Source organism: Lepus europaeus, chromosome 11 (assembly GCF_033115175.1).
Source record: "Lepus europaeus isolate LE1 chromosome 11, mLepTim1.pri, whole genome shotgun sequence".
NCBI classification, from domain to species: domain Eukaryota; kingdom Metazoa; phylum Chordata; class Mammalia; order Lagomorpha; family Leporidae; genus Lepus; species Lepus europaeus.
In genome coordinates, this window is record NC_084837.1 from 9,170,500 (window position 1) to 9,190,324 (window position 19,825).

General features: G+C 42.8%; 1 protein-coding gene across 5 annotated transcripts in view; it reads left to right on the plus strand.

Moving 5' to 3' along the window:
* Nucleotides 1-556: 556 nt before the first annotated feature.
* MEF2A (myocyte enhancer factor 2A) overlaps nt 557-19,825 on the plus strand; it is a 152,410-nt gene continuing 133,141 nt past the window's right edge. For 4 of the 5 annotated variants that reach the window (XM_062204955.1, XM_062204952.1, XM_062204951.1 and 1 more), the window contains exon 1: nt 557-652. The gene's annotated coding sequence lies outside the window, so the exon portion shown is untranslated. The remainder of the gene's footprint in view (nt 653-19,825) is intronic. The other variant, XM_062204954.1, reaches the window with a different exon arrangement.

The following is a 19,825-nucleotide window of genomic DNA, read 5'->3' on the forward strand; positions in this document are numbered from 1 at the left end:
AGCGCCGCGCGCGCCCCGCCCCCGACGCCGGGGTTGGCTGCGCGCGGGCCACGCGCGGCGACCTGCCACGCGCCGCGTCACTAGCGCGGCTCCCGCGGGGCCGCCCCGCCCTCGTCAAGTGACCGGCAGCCCTTCCAGGGGACCACGGCCGTCCGCGGGGAGGCGCGCCCCAGCCCGCAGCCCGGCGCCAGGCCGCCGTCATCTCCTTCCTGTGCCGGGTGATCCGTCTCCTCAGCCACCCGGAAAACATAGTCCGCCCCTCACGTCCTTGTGGAACAGCGACCGCTCCCCAAGAGCGTCCCTCCGGGCCCGGCCCCTCGTCTTCCGCGCCGCAGGGCCCGCGGGACCCGCTCGGAGGCCGGGTCAGCCCTGAGGAAGGACGCCTCCCCGGCGAGGCGAGGGCAGCGCGCCGGGCCCGGGAGCCGGCCCGGCTGGCGGAGGGACACCGCGGCGGCGGCGCAGTGCGCACGCGCGCCCGGGAACGAGTTCCGGTCTGGCCGCGGCCTGGCTCCTAAAAATAGCCCCGGCGTGGGGATCCGTGCGCGGATGTCCCGGCGAGTCCCGGGCTGAGGGAGGCGGCTCCGGCGGCGCGGGCGCTGGTGCGGACCGGGGCTGCGGCGTGTGTGCGCCCGCCAGCGGCGCCGGAGACTCGGTGAGGGCCGCGGGCGGCGGCGTCTCCGCCAAGGGGGACCGGGCAGGGTCGAGGTGGGGGCGCTGCAGGGCGGGGGGGCGGCGGGCTGAGGGGGGGGGCGGTGGCCGGGCCCCCCGCGCGAGCCCGGGTCCGGCGGGGAGAGGGCCGGGGTCGTGGGCGCGCGGCGGCCGGGCCGGGGTCGGCGCCCCGCGGGCGGGCCCGGGCGCACGGAGGCGCGGCCGCCACCTCGGCCCGCGCCGCGTCTGGGGCCGGGGGGCGGCGGCGGACGTCGCCCCCCTCAAAGTTGACGGAGTTCCCCGGCGGCCTGCCCTCGGCCCCGGGCGGGGGGGCGTGCGGGCGCCGCGGGACGCCAAGTTGGCGCTCGTGCCGTGGGAGCGGGGCGGTCGCTCGGGGCGGGACGCCGGGGTCCGCGCTCGGCCGGGGCGCGCCTGTCAGCGGCGGGGCGGGCGGGGGTCGGGGCCGGGGCGGGGCCGGGGGCGCTGTGGGGCTGGGGTCGGTGCCGCCGGCGCCTGTGGGGCGGGGGTCGGGGCCGGGGGTCGGGGCCGCCGGCGCCTGTGAGGGACCCGCTCGCCGCCCGGCGCGCCGGGAAGGTGTTGTGTGCTGGGAACTTTGCCTTTGGGTTCGATTTCGGCCGCCTGAGCTGGGGAGGGTTAAACCAGGTGAGGCCGTGAGACAAGTTCGGGGTCCGTGAGCGTTTGTGAATTAGAAGGTAATTTTTTTTCCCCCCTGGAAGTGTGACTGTAATGTTGTCGCTCAGATCCGAAATAGCTTGCAGGGGCTGTGAGCGAGCCTCCCTCCTGTCGTGGTCCGGTAGGGAGCCGGGTGTAGACCGACCCCGGGCCGGTGTCAGCCTGCGTTTTAGTGTACAGGGAGCCGGGGTTCCAGTAACTGCTGTTACACCGGCCTGTGCCGTGTTAACAATAGTGCGTGCGTTTTTAAACAAACGCTGTCTACCGCGTCTGCAGGTTTTAGCACAGCACGTTTGCCCTGTGTCTTGTGTCATCTGGTACTCTCTAAAGCTGTAATTAGGTGCACATTACACAAGCGTACTTTCCCTTTAAGAATCCAGCTGTGTTGTTTTGGCAACTGTTAAGTACTCCAGTTGTCAGTTTTAAAATCTATGTTACCTTGGCAGTACTTGAACAGCCTGTGGAAAAGGTAAACAGAATGTTTTTTTTTAAGCATACAAAATGACATTTCTTTTAATATGAAGTTAAGTGAGGGTAAAAATAACGGTATTGTGCTATTGTAGCTTTTGTTTGAACGTTTTTTATTTTGTTTTTGGATATTTTTGGAGCATTCAGCCTTTATTCTTTTTTTCCCCTTTAAGTGGCAAATTTTAAGGGAAGAGTCAAAGGTGCTTTGTCAAAGCGGATGCCTATTTAAATTACGATTTATATTAAATGTAGTATTTATACAAATGCAATATTTGTAGACATGTCTGTCGCATCAAACAGTGGAATAAGTATTGATTGCCAAGATGATGCATTAATTGACACTGGAATCACCTTTTATAAGTTCTCAGTGAGTACTGTTGCAGAAACTTGTGATAACTTGATGACTTGTAATAATGAAAGTCGTAAGAAGAGCTGAAATCAGTGATTTGAATGTTTGTAGGCTCTAGGCTCTTTAGAGTAACAAATCTGTTAGAAGAGTACTTCCAGCATGTACTTACTAAAGCCATCAGTGAATATGAAGTAAGGTAACCTATAACCACAAATATTTGTTTCATCTAATTCTTACTGTATTTATATTTATGTTTTTTTTTCATATTGGAACAAAGGTGCTAAAATCATACCCAACACTTACTTTTTTTCTTTAAGAAAAATACATTGGAGGTGTTTAATGGAAGGAAAACAACTCATTGAGGCTCAGGAATAATTGTTGTGTTGCCATGTGGAATTATAGAGGGAGAATAATTTCTTTTTGTATTCTTAGAGTTTTTATGTTTCCATTAGTAGGTAGGTATGATCAAGACTTTTTAAAATAAATGGCAACTGTTAATATTTTAAAGTGTTGAGTTGTTTCAAATGATGATATATTTTTCAATTCAACTCAATTTTATTACAGCTTTGTAGTTTCTATTTAGAATGCATTACAGGTTAATATTTAATAATCAAGCACTAAGAATGTCATCCATTAATTGTTTCGCTACCAAACAGAGAAGTTGAATTATATATTGAGAGTGGCTAAATAATTATGGAAATATTCATTAGAACATGATTTTGAGATTTGTGATAGTACAGTTAAATCTTTGCCATGGATTTGTGTTCTAATTTAGGAGCAGGAAACAATAAGCAAATCGGTTATTGGAAAGTAGCATACTTGTCACTCAGTTTTGGAAAGCCATCTTTTTTCTGTCCCTTGCTGCTTTGAGTCGGGCCAAAGAAATTTAATGAAACATACAACAGTGATGGCTCTAGATTTTTTACTTTTAACTATTCTATCTTGTAATCAGGCAATGTCCTCATTTGTTGTTTTTGAAAGATATACTCATCTTACACGTGTGTGTTACAAAGTCTTGCTGTAGTGTTATGAGTGATTGGGCAATGAGAATATTGCTTTGCATGCTGGAAGTGGTCACTGTTGCTTTTGTCTAGATTAAAAAGAAAGTCTGAATATTCTTGGTAAATTGAGGATTGAATACCTTCTCCCATTGTTGAAGTAATGAGAAAAGTGTAAATGTGGAAATCAGATCAATCTAAGCTGGATCACCTCATATAGCCAGCCGGATGCTTTGAAATGTTGTACTGATTTGCAAGCCCTCATAAGACTGATTGCCTTTGTGGTCAGATCCTGACTCAGATCCCAGCTCCACAGCTGACAAAGTTAAGAGAAATCTTTTGTAAAGATAGGACTAGTGTCTGCTAATACTAACTGATAGAATCAAAGGGGGAGAGAGTGGTCCAGCATGGGAAGCGGGATACACAGCAGACTCAGAATGGCAAATGTCCTAAATAGCACTCTGGCCTCAGAATCAGCCTTAGTGCATTCGGATCTGGCTGGAGAGCCCATGAGAGTGTTGTAGGCTTGGAAAGCCAAGACACCTTGGAAAAAAAAAAAAAAAAGAGAAGACCTAAATGAAAGGTCTCTGCGGGTGAGATCCCAGTGGAAAGAGCGGGGCCGTCAAAGAGGGAGGTGCCTTTCTCTGAGGGGAGCTTTCTCTGAGGGGAGGAGAGAACTTCCACTTTGACTGTGACCCTATTGGAATGAGATCCGGGTGGGCGAACCCTAAGGGCTTCCATGGCCTTGGCAGCTCATGACTGGAGCCTAGGGGGATTGCTGACGCCATAAACAAGAGTGTCAAATTGTTGAGTCAACAGCGGGAGTCACTGTGTACTTACATCTCATGTGGGATCTGTCCTTGCTGTGTTGTCTGAAGTGAAGTGATGCTGTGACTAGTACTGAAACAGTGTTTTTACACTTTGTGTTTCTGTGTGGGTGCAAATTGATGAAATCTTTACTTAGTATATACTGAATTGATCTTCTGTATTTAAAGATAATTGAAAATGAAAAAAAAAAAACCCTGGTGTTAAATTGGAAATTGCTTAGAAAATTAATTAATTTTTAAAAAATATCATGTAGGATCTCTGTCTTTAATGTGCTGTACACTGTTATTTAATGCTATAACTAGTACTCCAACAGTATTTTTCACTTTGTGTTGCTATGTGGGGACAGACTGGTGAAATCTTTGCTTGATGTGTGTTGAACTGATCTTCTGTATATAAAGAGAATTGAAGGTGAATCTTGATGTGAGTGGAAGGGAAGAGGGGGCGGGAGAGGAGAGGGTTGCGGGTGGGAGGGAAGTTATGGGGCGGAAGCCTTTGTAATCCATAAGCTGTACTTTGGAAATTTATATTCATTAAATAAAAGTTAAAAAAAAAAAAGGGAGGAATACAGTACCTGCCCCATGCAGTTGTTAGAATTAAATGAGATAATATGTGTAAAAGCTCACTGCCTATGGGGCCAGTGCTGTGGCATATCGGGTAAAGCCTCTGCCTGCAGTGCTGACATCCCATATGAGCGCTGGTTTGAGACCTGGCCGCTCCACTTCTGATCCAGCTCTCTGCTATGGCCTGGGATAGCAGTGGAAGATGGCCTAAGTCCTTGGACCCCTGCACCCGCAAGGGAGACCTGAAAGAAGCTCCTGGCTCCTGGCTTTGGATTGGTGCAGCTCTGGCTGTTGCAGCAAAAGGGGAGTGAACCAGCGCATGGAAGCCTTCTCTCTCTGTCTCTCCTCTCTGTGTAACTCTGCATTTCAAATAAATAAATCTTTAAAAAAGAAAACAAAACAAAAAAGAAAACAGAATTCACACTGCCTAAGGCTTAATGTACAAAAATGTGTATGGCCTGATCTCTCCATCCTTTCCTGCCCAGTACCTGTGTATTCAGTGTTTGTAACCAAAAGGATGAAAGGATGTCAAACAGTGTATCAGCACAGGAGAGTGCTCTTTTACTTATTTTGAACAGAATAGTGTCTTAAATTCATTGTCAAGTTATTCATAAAATGTTGTGTTGGCTGTTCTACATTAGATTTTTACTCTGCAATCTTAGCTTATTTACAGCCTTTGTAGTCACTTCTAATGTTTTGTTTGTGTTTTTTTAAGCTGATTATTTATTTGAAGCACAGAGTTACAGAGAGAAAGGGGAAGAGCTAGAAAGATCTATCTGTTGGTTCACTCCCCAAATGTCTGCAATGATTGAGACTGGGCCAAGCAGAAGACAGGAGCCCTCTCTGGTATCCCACATGGGTGTAAGGGCCCAAGGTACTTGGGTCATCTCCGTTGCCCTCCCAGGCACATTAGCAAGGAGCTGGATGGGAAGTGGAGCAGCTGGGACTTGAACCAACACCCTTATGGGATGTCGGCACTATAGGCCACATCTTTAACCCGCTGTGCCAAAGTGCTGGCCCCAGAATACATAATTTTTTTAAGTTTATTTTGGTGTAAAAGACTTGAAATCCATGTGTAGTTTTTTAAATAATACAGAATTTTCATGAACTTTTTAAAGTATTCTTGTATTTTAACATTGGCTTATTACAGCAGGTGATTTACTTCATCAGTTCAACTGATGATGCTAAAGGCCAGAAGAATTTTTAACATGAGTCGAAAATAGATATTAATCCAGCTTCTAGGAAGTGTCAACCATGGCACATTTTTTTCTTTTTAAAGATTTATTTATGGGGCTGGTGCTATGGCTCAGTAGGTTAATCCTTTGCTGTGGTGCTGGCATCCCTTTAGGGTTCCACTTCTAGTCCCGGCTGCTCCTTTTCCGATCCAGCTCTCTGCTATGGCCTGGGAAAGTAGTAGAAGATGGCCCAAGTGCTTGGGCCCCTGCACCCACGTGGGAGACCCAGAAGAAGCTCCTGGCTCCTGGCTTTGAATTGTCCCAGCTCTGGCCATTGTGGCCATTTGAGGAGTGAACCAGCGGATGGAAGACCTTTCTCTCTGTCTCTCCCTCTGCTGTCTGTAACTCTACCTTTCAAGTAAATAAATAGATTTTTTTTTTAAAAGATCTATTTATTTATTTATTTTGAAAATCGGAGTGACACAGAAGGAGAGACAGAGGAAGGCTCTTTTCCATCCAGTGGTTCACTGCCCAGTGGCTGCAACAGCATTCTGGGTTAGGCTGAACCAGGAGCCTGGAACTCAATCCAGTTCTCTAATGTGGGTGGCAGGGGCCCAGCACTTGACCGTTAGCAGGGAGCTGGAAGTGGAGCAGCCTGGCCCATTATGTTTGTTTTAAACTAATGTTAATTTTATTTTCTTACACAAAAATACAAACTTTAATCTGTGGGCCTTTTTTGGGGTTAACTCATTATCAATAAAGTTGCATCTTTAGAGTAGCAGGTGGTAAACTTATACTGCATGAACTGGACCTTTTTACCTGTTTCTTTTTGTGTCCAGCAGCATGTATATATTTTGTGTTATGATTTGTGACCTTGGAATAAAGGGCTGCTTCCTGTTTGACCTGGTAAGATAACCTGCCAGTTTGGGGCTATTAAAACAAGATATTCTTACACTGAGTATACTGTGTTTTGCTTGTCTTACCTCTCTCATCCTCACTGTCAATTCCATCTTCTACATAGGGATTGGAATTACATTTCTAAAATTCTGTTCTGTATCATTTCTAAAAAAAAAAAAAAAAAAGCAGCCAGTGTGAAGGCATACAAGAACAGTAGCAAGGCAGTGATGTAAATGATAGAGATACTGACCTCTAAAAGTCAGAATACCCACTTTACTTATTTACTTAACACTCTGTATTCTTTGGCAAGATCTCAGTGTTTTTCAGGCTCAGTGTATAAAATAGTGGCTATAATGTTATCTATTTCATAGAGTTGTTGAGAGGATTAAATGAAGTGTATATTATAAACTACAGTGTCTGGTGCCTAGCATGTTGTAATTTCTCCCCCTACTGTTATGGTCACTATTACTGTTGCTGTTGCGTTTATGAGTTGTGGTTCACTTCTTAATTTGATTCCATGCTATTCTCTCAGGCTCTTAGTCGAGTACTACCCTTCAGTTTCTATGCCAAAGTCAAAGCTAGCTGTTGTTATTCCATGAAAAGGCCATGTATTTTCATGTTAATGACTCCATTTTTAAGAAAGTTCATTTATTTTTATTTGAAAGGCAAAGTGATGCAGGGAGAGATAGAGAGATCTTCTGTCCACTGATTGACCTACCAAATGCCCACAGTAACTAGGGCTGTGCAGGCCAAAGCCAGGAGCCTGGAACTCCACCCAGTTCTCCCACATGGTTGGCTGGACCTCAAGCCCCTAAGCCATCCCGTGCAGCCTCCTAAGCACCTTAGCAGGAAGCTGGATTGGAAGTGGAAACTTGACTCAGATATGGGATACTGGCTGCCCAAATGGGGCCTCAGCCACCTGCTGTTCCACAATGCCTGCCCAACTACTACTTATAATCTCCAGTCCAGAATTCTTCTCTTTCTTTTCTTTTTTAAATATTTATTTAAGAGTGTTACAGTCAAAAGGAGAGACAGAGAGAAAGGTCTTCCATCCGCTGGTGCACTCCCCAATGGCCAAAATGACCGGAGCTGGACCAGTCAGAAGCCAGGAGTTCTTCCTGGTCTCCCATGTGGGTGCAGGGGACCAAGCACTTAGGCCATCTTTTACTGTTTTCCCAGACCATAAGCAGAGAGCTGGATTGGAAGAGGAGCAGTGGAGACATGAACCAGTGCCCATGTAGGTTGGTGGCACCGCAGGCTAAGGCTTAACATACTGTGCCACAGCATTGGCCCCAGAATTCTTTTCTTTTAAAGATTTATTAGTTTATTTGAAAGGCAGAGTGATGGAGGGAGATAGAGATAGAGCTAGAGCTACCATCTGCCGATCTACTCCCAAATGGTCCCAATGACCTGAGCTGGTTCAGGCCAAAGCCAAGAGCTTAGAACTCCAACTGGGTTTCCCATGTGGTTGACAGAGGCCCAAGCACTGAGCCATCTTCTGCTGCCTTCCCAGACACATTAGCAGGGAGTTGGATTGGAAGCAAAGCAGCCGGGACTTGAACTGGTGATCTGACATGGGATGCTGGCCCCCAGGAGTTTGAGCTTGAGTTTCGCTTGGAGGTCTAGGTCTGAATCTCAGATATTGTACTAGCCATATGGCTACACTACAGCTGTTTTCCTCTCTCTTCCAGCCTTCTTCCCAGTGATAAACCCTGGTGTGTCTGTTGACCTCCACTATCTTAGTACCTGACAGTACTCAGGCCAAAAACTTAGTGATTCTTTCCTTTTCTCTTAGTCCTGTCCATCCACACATGATATTTTACCTTTATGGTTATCTTGAGCCAGTCCACTGCTGTTAGTTTTTGCTGCCATCTCTGTTCTAAACTGTCATTATATCTTGCAGTGATCTCCTTGTTTCTTTCTTGATTCCATGCAAATTCTTTTTTTTTTTTTAATTTATTTTTAATTTATTTGACAGAGTTAGAGAGAGACAGAGAGAAAGGTCTTCCTTCTGTTGGTTCATCCCCCAAATGGCCGCTATGGCCAGAACCACGCTGATCTGAAGCCAGGAGCCAGGTGCTTCTCCTGGTCTCCCATGCAGGTGCAGGGATCCAAGCACTTGGGCCATCCTCCACTGCCTTCCTGGGCCACAGCAGAGAGCTGGACTGGAAGAGAGCAACTGGGACTAGAACCCGGTGCCCATATGGGATGCCAGCACCGCAGGCGGAGGATTAACTAAGTGAGCCCCGGCGCCAGCCCCGGCAAGTTTTTTCTTGGGGGATCACTTTATGAGCCCAAATCAGATATATCATCAATTTAAAGTCTTCCAGTAAAGCCCTTCCATTTCTAAAGGTGTGGTCTAGTGGTCCTGAATGATCTGTATCCTTCTCATTTGTCTTTCATTCATTACTATGGCCCTCACTTCTTAAACCCTTTATGCTCCTTCTTCTTTAAGGGCTTCTTATACATTTGTAATCCCTGCTTAGGATGCTCTTCCTTGGATATGGCTGGTTCTGCCAATCCCTTTGGAACTTGGCTCAAATCTCATTGCTTACTGAGAGGCCTACTTTGACCATCCTGTTTAATGTTGAACTCCATAATTTATTCTCACACACAGATTATTTCCTTAAAGACACTTAACTATAATTGGCACATACCTTGTTTGTTTAGTAATTGTTTATTTATGGTCTTTCCGCACTACTTGAATGTTAACTCCATAAAGGCAGAGGCCTTGTATGTTTTGTTCATAGCTGTATCCCCAGGCATTAGTACACTGCCTGGCACTTGGAAGACAGTAAATATTTGAATGCTTCTGTCTCTCTGTTCTTTTTTTTTGGTCAATGATTAGAATATATTGTCTTATACACTTACTGAACTACTTATCCTTTAAGTCCTAACTCAAATGTCATCTCATCTGTGATACCAATTTTAATCTCTCTAAACAAAGTTTCTCTCTCCTGCTCTTGTGTGCTTCCAAAGCCCTTGATACATGCACTGTTTGCAGTGTAAATCCCATTGTAAAGTATTTAGGGTATTAAAAATGATGTCACTTTTCTGCTAGACTGAGTTCCTGTTAGTGACCAGTTTGTTCATTTTACATGCTCAGTACCTACCGTAAGTACACAGTGAATTCTCATTAAATGTTGAAATGAAGGAAAGTTGTCCTAATCAACTGAATAACTAAATACAAATCAGTTTCCCCAAATTAAACTTTAAAGTATTTTCCCAATGATAAATCTTACCTTACATATTTTCTGTGCATATCAATACATTCTAAGGCTAGACATCGAAGAGCTGTTGATCCCACGTGGTATTTTCTGAGACTTCATTTTGCTTTCTTACTGGGCAGTGAGTAGCCATCTTGGCTCAGGGCTATATCTCTTGCCAGTTTGAAATACATATCATTGTTTCTTCCTAACCAAAATCCCACCTGCCCCATTCCCTCCTTCCAGTTTATCCAGCCAGTTTTGCATGTTATTTCAGAAAGGCTGCAAGTGAGGGAGAAATGTTGTACAAGTCGATACAGCATACATGAAATGTCTTAATAATTCAGCTGTATTGCTATGATGATTTCTCAAAGAACTTTTATGGCTAACATTAGGAACCTAGCCATCATCTTTAACAGTGAAAATCATTCCACATTTAAAAAGGGGCTTTGGACATGCTGTTGGCATGTTGGGAACTAATGTTTGTTTTGGTACTGGAGCCTTTTTCTTCGTGGTATTAAGCATGATTTGATGACATAGATTATGAAGGGAAAGGAGAGAAGATTCTAGGCATTAAGGTTTTGTTTTCACACTCCCCAATCCCACCCCAAAATGGCTTCATTTCCCTAAAGTTAAGTCTTAGTGTTGACTAGAAGATGTTTTTAACTTCTTATTTTGGAAAAATTTAAAACTTAGAGAAAAGTTACAAGAGTAGTATAATCATAATTGTTAAGATTTGCTGCATTTGTTTTATCACTTTTTGTATTTGCAGAGTGGCTACAAAGTCTGGTCACTGGTTTATTTAAATTTGAAGCTCCTTGATTGCATCTTTTGGAGTATGCCAAAAGATGCAGATTTATTCATTTAAAGTTAGGCATATCACCCAAAGCCAAAGCATAGCAGATATATGTATGGCGATATGTGGAAGTGCTGCATTAATGCACTGTATACTTGGCTGATAAGGAAATCACTTTCTAAACATATTATACAAATATAATGTCATTGAATATATTGTATAACATATTATAGTATCAGGAATCTATATAGATCGCCATTTTTTCATTTCCTTCTCTCTCTCTTTTTTTTTTTTTTTTTGACAGGCAGAGTTAGACAGTGAGAGAGAGACAGAAAGGTCTTCCTTTCTCCATTGGTTCACCCCCCAAATGGCCGCTGCGGCCAGCATGCTGCACTGATCTGAAGCCAGGAGCCGGGTGCTTCTTCCTGGTCTCCCATGCGGGTGCAGGGCCCAAGCACTTGGGCCATCCTCCACTGCCTTCCAGGCCACAGCAGAGAGCTGGACTGGAAGAGGAGCAGCCGGGACAGAATCCGGTGCCCCAACTGGGACTAGAACCTGGGGTGCTGGCACCGCAGGGGGAGGATTAGCCAAGTGAGCCATGGCGCCGGCCTCCTTCTCATTTTTTAAAAAATATTTTATTTTAATTTATTTGAAAGGTAGAGGTACAGAGAGAGGCAGAGATAGAGATCTTTCATTCACTGGTTCACTCCCCAAATGGCCACAATAACCAGGGCTTGTCCAGACTGAAGCCAGGAGCGAGGAGATAGGTGCTTCCTCCTGGTCTCCCGTGTGAGTGCAGGGGCCCAAGCATTTCTGATGTCCCAACCATCTTCAGAGCTTTTCCAGGTGCATTAGCAGGGAGCTGGATGGGAAGTAGAACAGCTGGGACTCGAACCAGTACACATACTGGTGATGCTCACGTTACAGGTGGTTGCTTTACCTGCTACACCACAACACCAGGCCCCACTTCTAATTATTTTTGTTACAATTATGTGGGAGTAGGTTATACATATTATGTTCCTTTACCTCTAAATGCTTCAGCCAATATCTCCTAAAACCAAGGACATATTTTTAAGTAACCCCTGATGGATTAGAGAAATTTAAAATATTTTTGAAGTTTATTTTTATTTATTTAAAGATGGAGAGACTTAGAGATCTTCCAACTGCTGGTTCACTCCGTAGGTGCATGCAACAACTGGGCTGGACCAGACCAAAGCCAAGAGCTCAGAACTCAATCTGGGTCTCTGAGGTGGTTGTCAAGGATCCAAGTACTTGAGCCGTTATTTGCTGCCTCCCAGGGTACACGTTAGCAGTATGCTGGTTTAGAAAGCAGAGCTGGGACTCACACCTAAACAATCTGATAGGGGATGCCAGTGTCCCAAGTGGTGTCTTAATTGCTGAACCCTCTGCCCAATTCCACCCCAGGAAATTTAATATTGGTAGTATTATTTAATATATAGTAGTTCATGTTGAAATTTCTGCAGTTGTGCCAATAGTATCCTTTAATAGCATTTGTTTTGAAAGCAAATATACATTGCATTTTAGTTGTCGTATCTCTTAAATTCTATAATTTGACACATTTGTTTAGCCATTTTTTGGTCTTTCCTGACATTAATAATTTTAAAGATTACAGGCCTTTTGTCTACCAGTTTGACTTTTCCTATTCTTTGAAATTAGATTCAGGTTTTGCATTTTTGGCAGAAATAACATGTAAGTGATTATACATCCTTGGCGTATGGCGGCAGTTTGACTATGTTAGTAATGTTTGTCGTGATCTCTAAGATTTTGCTTGCATGTTGTCTGCATTATAAAATTTTAATTGTCCCCTTTTTATTTAATTATCTGTGGAAGACACTCGAAAGTATAAATATTTGTCCTCCCTAAAATGTTCACATAATGGCTTTAGTATTCATTGATAATTCCTGCCTGAATTACTTAGTACACAATAGTGGCAAATTGGTGTTTTTTCCTATCATTCCTTCTACATTTATTAGTTTGCATTCTGTTGTAAAGAAGAGCCTTTGCTTCTCATTTGGTTGTCAGTTATCAATATGAATTCATAGATTTTTTAATCATATAATTCTCTATTACCTATAAGTATTCATTTTAAAAAAAATTTTTTTAGTTTTATTTTATTTTATTTTGGTATTCATTTTGATGTTCCAGATTAACCCAGATTTGGAGAATGGGAACTCCTTTGATTTAACTCTTTGGTTGTTTTGACATGTTTCCTTAATTTCTTCCAATTTTAGTATATGTGCTACCAAAGCGAGTACAATGTCTCCTTAATTTCTCGAGCATTTCCTTGCTTTCTGGAACAGTAAGATTTTTCAGGCTGTCCTATCATCAGCCGTTAATTCCTGTTTTTTTTTAATTGGGTAAATGTATAGGAACCAAGAACTGGGCAGAAGGCTGTAGATACTGGACTTTCATTGTTTCAGAACCTTTTCAGTTTTATCAAGCTAAGTAATTTTGCATTTATGCTGATTTCTCAAATGGTAGAATGTAATTTCCGTTTACACTCCAAAATTCCTTTTCCTTTGACAGAGTTAACAGTTTTAGTAATTGTTTTTTTTTTTTTAAAGATTTTTAAAATTTATTTGGAAGATGGAGTTACAGAGAGAGGTAGAGACAGAGAGGTCTTCCATCCACTGATTCACTCCCCAGATGGCTGCAATGGCTGGAGCTGCGCTGATCCGAAGCCAAGAGCCAGGAGCCAGGAGCCTCTTCTGGGTCTCCCATGTGGGTGTAGGGACCCAAGGACTTGGGCCATCTTCCACTGCTATCCCCATAGCAGAGAGCTGGATCAGAAGAGGAGTAGCCGGGACTCGAACCAGCACCCACATGGAATGCGGGCGCTTCAGGCCAGGGCTTTAACCCACTGTGCCACAGCACCAGCCCCGACAATTTTAGTAATTTAATTTACCTCTTCTATTTGTATCTGCGGTGGTTGGATCTTCTTTTTCAAAACATCTGTCAAGCTTCTTGGGAATAGGAATCCCATTTTATAATTTTTAACATACTGAGTGAATATGTGCAATAGTGCCTTGAACATAGTTGATGCTGTATGTTGTTTATCATATGTAATTATAATAATGACTCGATATTATCTTTTTAAATCTCATACTGTAATTAAATATTTTGCTATAACATTTTAGCTAATTTTATGGAAACCTTTCTTTTAAGTGAATTGCTGATTCATATGTTTTAATAATTTTGCTGTTCTAGAAGATATAATATACTAAAAAAATTTTCAGCTTTTAAGAGCTTAATTCCTGAGATTAAAGTGTGTAATTAAAGAACATCAAAGTGCCTGATCTTGGCATTGATGTTTTGTGTTTTGTTCTTTACCTTCCTTGGCATCACTTTAATTATAAAATTAGATGATAACTAGATCCTTTTAAATTGTGTGTTACATACTGTATATTTAATTAACATTAAATGTTTATGAAAGTAAAATTAAGTGTTACAAAATACAGCATAGAGAATATTGTAGTCCCAAACTAGGAGTCATTGTGTTCAAATTCTTTGCAACCATTGCATTACTTTGGTGATTTATTTCACTGTTTGATCTTCATTGCCTTATTTATTCACTGGGCTAGATGATGGGGAATACCAGTGAATAAGGCCTGACTTTGAATTATGGGAATATGGACATACGTGTGTTTGTAAGCCACTTTTCATTTGTGCTTTATTGTGATGTGTGCTTGATCTATACAGTACAGAGTGCCATAGGAGCCCATAGAAGAGGCAGTTAACCCAGTTTCAGGGAGACCAGAAAAATTAAGACCAGAAGGAAGTGAATAAACTTAACTTTGTGAAGAGGGAGGATAGATTAAAAGGTATTAAGCTTTGGAGATACTCTATACAATATGATGAATCAGAAAGTGTAGGAGAGGGAGGCACCAATGGGGTAGTGAAAGATGAAACTGAAGAGGTAAAGAGAGACCAATTTATGAAGAACCCTTACGTTTATAAAGAGCCCTTATGGTATTAGGAAATTTATGTTAAGGACTTTATCTTAGGGAAAATTGAAGCATCTTAAATCTGGGAGGAAATTAAAAAGATAATACCAGGTTCACCCTGGTGAGTTATTGGGAGACAGTTAAGACTGGTAGCTAGAGAGAGTGATAACAACATGAGGACAGTATTAACCACAGATTATTTGAAAATGGTAAGGTGGCTAGATTATTGGAGGAGGTTTAAGAAATAGGTAGATCTATGAGGTGGAGTTAAATGATTCAGTGACAGAAAGTAGTTTGTCAGATGAAAGAGAGGGTAGCAATGGTTAGAAGGTAATGGTTAGGTTTATGGCTTGGGCATTTGGGAGAATGGATGGGCTGTTTATTGAAACAAGAATCATAAAATGAAGAGCAAATCTGAGAGACAGTGATAAGTGTGAGAGCACCCTGGAAGGATAAAGAGATAGAGAGTGGGATGTCTGATGTCTGAATTCATTAATAGAACTGGAACATGTCATTCCTGGTAATGATATGGCCCAGAGTTTTGGTCTTAGAATGGGTCTTTGAAGAGAAGTAAAAGTAAAGGTATAAAATGTTCAAGGAACTGAGAGGACTGGCTTGATAAAAGCCCAAGGACATGTCTGCCCTAAGGCAGGGGATCCTGTTTTAGATGACAAAGGTTTTCAGTTTTTGGTTTGGAAAAAGAAATGAAAAATGTCAAATTTTGTATGTAAGAATGTCAGTTAAAAAACAAATCCACACAAAGTATAGAGAATTGCTTTTTTCCCTCCCCTCCCCTCCCTTCCCTCCTTTCCTTTCTTTCTTTTATAGGCAGAGTTATAGAAAGGAAGAGGCAGAGAGAGAGAGATCCTCCATCTGCTGGTTTAATCCCCCATGGCCGCAACAGCCAGAGCTGGGGCATTCTGAACCCATGAGCGTGGAGCCTCCTCTGGGTCTCCCACATGGGTGCAGGGGCCCAAGGACTTGTGTCATCTTCCACTGCTTTCCCAGGCCATAGCAGAGAGCTGGATTGGAAGTGGTGCAGCTGGGACTTGAACCTACATCCATATTGGATGCTGGCACTGCATGTGGTGGCTTTACCCACTACACCAGAGTGCTGTCCCCAAGAGAACTGTTTTTCTAAACAAAGCAGGAAACTGTTTAATAGCCCCCATGTTAAAAATGCTTCTCAGTATCAGCTAAATTGCCAAGATTTTAAAAAATCCTCCTCAGTTGTCACCAAAAATTAAGCAATATATCAGGTATATAATACATTAGAGTGAATAACAGAATGAATACTTAGCAGTATGAATACAGTCAGCATCTCTCAGTTCCCTTATTCTTTTTTCGTCATCAGAAGTAATCTTAAATTTGGTTTTACCTTTTTTTTTTTTTTATTTATTTTTTGACAGGCAGAGTGGACAGTGAGAGAGAGAGACAGAGAGAAAGGTCTTCCTTTGCCATTGGTTCACCCTCCAATGGCCGCCGCGGCTGGCGCGCTGCGGCCGGTGCACCGTGCTGATCTGATGGCAGGAGCCAGGTGCTTCTCCTGGTCTCCCATGGGGTGCAGGGCCCAAGCACTTGGGCCATCCTCCACTGCACTCCTGGGCCACAGCAGAGAGCTGGACTGGAAGAGGGGCAACCGGGACAGGATCGGTGCCCCGACCGGGACTAGAACCCGGTGTGCTGGCGCTGCAAGGCGGACGATTAGCCTAGTGAGCTGCAGCGCTGGCCGGTTTTACCTTTCTTATTTTTAAATGATATACGTCTGTCTCTTCCTCTCTGTCACTCTGCCTTTCAAATAAATGAATAAATCATAAAAGATGGCCACGCTAGCCAGAGCTGGCCTGATGCAAAGCCAGGAGCTTGTTCTGGGTCTCATCAGTGGATGCAGGAGCCCAAGGACTTGGGCCATCTTCCAGTGCTTTCCCAGGTACATTAGCAGGGAGCCAGATCAGAAGTGAAGTAGCAGGGTACTCAAATTGGTGCCCATATGGGTTGCTGGTACCAAATATGGCAGCTTTACCCTATATGCCGCAGCACTAGCCCTGCATAAATTCTTTTTTAAAAAATTCCCTCAGGGGTCCAGTGCTGTGACATAGTAGCTCTGCCTGTGGCTCTGGCATCCCATCTGGGTACCAGTTCGAGTTCTGGCTGCTCCACTTCCAAACTAGCTTCCTGCTGGTGACCTAGGTGAGCAGTGCAAGTTGGCCCGAGTGAACGGGCCCCTGTACCTATGATGGAGACCTGGAAGAAGCTCCTGGCTTCGATAGGCTCCGGCCATTGTGGCTATTTGGGGAGTGAACCAGTGGATGGAAGATCTGTCTCTCTCTCTTTCTGTAACTCTGCTACTCAAATAAATAAATAAATAAATCCCTCAGTAAAAGACAGCGTTAAGCTTTTTTTTTAATGGTGAGATAATACTAGATAGGAAAAAGTTGCAAAAATGGTATGGACTGTCTGCAAGGTTTCTTTACTTGGCTTCCTCTAATGTTGGACAATTTACATAAGCGTAGTGTGACTGTCAATAATTTTGGTATGCTACTATTAACTAAACTTGAAGACCCAATTTTAATTTTGTCATTTTTCTCTAATGGCCGTTTTCTGTTGTAGGATCCAGTCTATTTGTTGGTGTCTTTTTAGTCTCCTGTAATCTGTGATAATAACTCATTCTTCCCTTGTTTGTATGATCTGCATGCCTTTGAAATCTACTAGTAATTATTTTTCAGATTTTTTTTTCAGTTTGCACTTCTCTGATGTTTTCTTATAATTAATTTGGGATTATATATTTTTGGCAATAATACTATTGAAGTAATGGGATTTTGTAAGGAGGTATGTTTTATATCAGCGAGTATATGATATATGGTAATGTTCATTGTGTTTCCTTAAGGTGGTGTCTGCTGGTTTCTCCCCTGCTGGTTTCCCCATGGTTTTATTTTATAATTGATAAATATATTTGGGGGGATACTTTGAAATTATGCTCATTCCTGGTTTCTCTTAAAACTTTCACATGTTCATTTTAGTGTCAATCAGTGTAATTTATCTGTAACACAAAATGGTGATTTTGTTTCTTTATTTATATCAGTGTAGAATCAGAAGATGTTTTGTAGGTTATAATCTGATGTTATCACTTGTTTTAATTGTTCAGATTATCCTGCTGTGTCATTGAGAGCTCCTTCTGGTTGGTTCTTGTGATGTTTTGATATGCCCCATCATTTTTGAAGCTTTTCTTTTTGGTACTATGATAAATTCTAGGCTCATCTTGTATTTTATCTTCTGCAACTCTGGAATCATTCCTTTTCCTTTTTATGTAGGATAACATTTAGAAACTTAAGATCTGGGTGCTAGGTGTGCTCCCTTGCTACTGAGCAGTTTTTATAGTCCTTGTCAGCAGACAGGGTGGAGAAATATATGTGTGTATGTACTGATCTCCACACATATGGACATCTAGAGTCAGTTCTGTAACACAGCATATGTATTCTTTTTTTTTTTTTTTTTTTTTTTTTAAGATTTATTTATTTATTTGAAAGTCGGAGTTACACAGAGAAGAGAGAGAGGTCTTCCATCTACTGGTTCACTCCCCAGATGGCTGCAACTACCGGGGCTGCGCTGATCTGAAGCCAGGAGCCAGGAGCTTCTTCTGGGTCTCCCATGTGGGTGCAAGGGTCCAAGGACTTGGGCCATCTTTTACTGCTTTCCCAGGCCATAGCAGAGAGCTATATTGGAAGATGAGCAGCCAGGACAAGAACCGGCGCCTGTATGGGATGCCGGTGCTTCAGGCCAGGGTGTTAGCCCACTGTGTCACAGCGCCTGCCCCACAGTGTATGTATTTTAAAAATCACTGTGTTCTGCACAATCATGCAGTGAATTCCTCAGAGTTCACAAGATCAGTGAAGTCAGTGAGACAACATTCAGAAACTTTGTCAGTGACACATTAACAGAAAGAATAGGAACTTAATAAACATCCGTAAAATAGCATGGTTTTAGACATACTAAATTGTTAGGTAATAGGCAAACATATAATAAATATGACACTTTACCATGGAAAAGATGTGAAGTTTACTTATGTTAAGTCAGTGTTCTAAATATTGTAGCTAGTAAATTATTGTGAAATGGTAGAAGGACAATTATCAGAAATCAGATGAAAAATAACACCAGATGTGGGTGGATGTGGGTCATAACACATGCAGTGGGCTGTGGAGACTCATTTTCATTTGAGTCAGTTTTCCCCTGGATGCCTTAGCAACATAGTCTTCATTTCTAGAATAATATTGTGTCTTTTTCCAGTTCTTATCTGCATTTAGTCAGATTCTTTTTTTTTTTTTAATTTTGTCCATTTTTATTGAGTTTTGGATTTCTGATTCAGGGTGGTTTTCATATCCTCAAAAGCTTGTTTGAATGTATTTAGTTCTGTTTGTAGTGTTGGCTTATAGTTGTTTTCTGCACTGGGGTGGTCTTTTGCAGGAGAAGGGGTCCTTATTTGAAATATGTCATTCTGTTTCCTGATTTGCTGGACTTTACATTTTTATAGTATTGGGGTGTTCTGCAGGATTCCTAGTGTAATGATTCCCTCTGTCTAGAATAGTCTTGTTGCTTCAGTGATTTCTGTGTTAAATGGTTGGAGAAGAGTTGTGAGGCTTCCAATTTTGATTCTCTTTCGTCTTGTAGGACCTTTATTTTCTTATCTTTTTCCCTTTATCATTCAATTTGCGATGGACATTTTTCCCTTCCTTTTGCTCTTTTTGTACCCCTAGAAACTATGTTTCCAGGAGTCCCTCTTTTCCTAGCTTTGTCAATGGTGTCTGGTCCTTTATGTCACCAGGAGTTGAAATTCCTTCCCTGTAGGCTGTGTTGTGATCTGCCCAGATATTTCTCCAATATGTTCAGATAGAGGGTATTTAATATTTTTGGTGATCTTTCCGAATGACCTATAGGCCCCCTTTGCTGCTAATTTCTTGGCCACAAAGCCTTGTGGCACTTGGAGTGAGTGACAACTTGAAAGATCAAGTTCTGGGTTTTGGTGATTTTTCTGTTCTCATGCATAGTGTTTTGCAGTAAAAACATTCTTTGTCCTTAAGTACTACACTGGGAGTGTGGTTTTCTGTAGAATTTCCTTACTTTTCCATATGATTTAAGGGGAATACTTTTATAATTATTTAGATAGACTGCACCATTGTCCTCATTTTCTAAAGTCTCTGCTTGTGAAGGTTCGGGGAGGAATCCTTTGACATAGGCTGTCAATGCT